The 1533-nt window shown below is 46.8% G+C and overlaps 1 pseudogene; it reads left to right on the plus strand.

Annotated features, from left to right (window-relative positions):
- Window positions 1-211: 211 nt before the first annotated feature.
- Window positions 212-1533, plus strand: part of LOC112962819 — a 2728-nt pseudogene continuing 1406 nt past the window's right edge.

Here is a 1533-nt window from a genome sequence, read left to right on the forward strand (position 1 = left end):
CACTCCTCAAATGTAAATCCTCTTCTTGACACTGCCGTGGGTGATTTATCTGCTCACTGCCTTGGGGAATATGGTCGTGATATCCATCATTTGGCTCAGCCAGTTCCACCCCTAGCATATCTCTTCCCCAGCAGCTTCTCCTTCTTAGATATTTGTTTCCCTTTGCCCCTAAAGGGTTTGTTGGCCTCATCTTGGAGATTAAGACCATCCCATGGCTGCTTGCTGGTTCCAGACCTTCCTTTCCATCTTCCTGGGCACAGCTGAGTTCAACCTGCTTGTTGTGATGTCTTTCGACTGCTGCGGGGCCATTTGCAACCCGTTGCACTGGACCATCTTTACGAAGCCCTGGTTGTGCTCTATGCTCATCTTTACCCATTGGGTGATGGTACCTTTGTCCTTGCTCAGCCCCACCATCTTATATACCATGTCCCCAATAAAGAGACTCTTTCTTCTGTGGCCTCATCCCTTTGATGAGAGCAACCTGCATGGGCACCAGCTACCTTCARACATGAGCTTTGCTCTCTCCTCTGCTGTGTTGCTGAGCTCCTTCACACTGACCTCTGTGTCTTATGCCTGCACTAGATGCACTGTCCTGAGAATACCCTCTGGGAAAGCCATATGAAGCCTTCTTCACCTGTATATCTCACACTGCCATAGTCACTATCGCATATGGTAGCTCCATTTTTGGCTACGWGGGGCCTGAATACAGCAAATCCTTTGCACCAACCAAAGCCTGATAAAAGGGTTCAACAGAGGGTTATCTCTGTGGTGAGCAGAGAAGCTGCTTGTCTGTAAGCTCTCAGCAGCTTTGCAGGTTCCTCTAAGAAAGCACATTCGGGAGAAGCACAATTTTAGGTGACATCCAGCAGACTAAGAACACAAGATTTTGAGTGTTGGAACTTACCCAGCAAATGGGAAGCTGGGACTGTCACCTCTGATTCAGTGAGGCTACAGTGATATTGTTGTAGGTGACTGGGCTTGAGCTTTTGCTCACATAATTACAGCCAGTGGTTCAATTTCAGAAAATCTTCCAGATAAACCCATTTCAGAGATTTCCTTCTGCCAGACAGGAGGCAGAGAGCAAGACAGAGCATTTGGGGTCTAGGACTAACCTGAGCCCCAAGTTAAAATGCCAATGCAAATATGAAGTGTTGCCTACTACTGAGCTTCCCGTTTTACTCTCTGTAAAAGAGCCACCCGCTACACTCAGAGCCAGGGTCTGGGGGGACAACAGAGTCTGTGGAGAACCTCTGTTTCACTGCTTGAAACCCAGCATCTCCTTCTGCCCCCCGCCCTTGCATTTTTGAGGCATCCTATTTGTGGAGTCATCTGCTCCTTTCCTTTTATGTCTAAAACCAAATGCAAAGGTGGAGGGAAAAATGTCAGTATTTATTGCCTATGTTTTCCTTGGGCTTCCTTCTGTTAGATGTGTTTTTTGGTTTAAAAAAGAAATAACTAAATAAATGAAGAGATTTGAGACTGAAATAGTGAGTTTCATCAACTTCACTGGAGGTGCCTGTGAGCAGCTGGAGT

This window comes from Apteryx rowi, unplaced genomic scaffold, assembly GCF_003343035.1.
Source record: "Apteryx rowi isolate R43461 unplaced genomic scaffold, aptRow1 scaffold_1554, whole genome shotgun sequence".
Taxonomy (NCBI): Eukaryota; Metazoa; Chordata; class Aves; order Apterygiformes; family Apterygidae; genus Apteryx; species Apteryx rowi.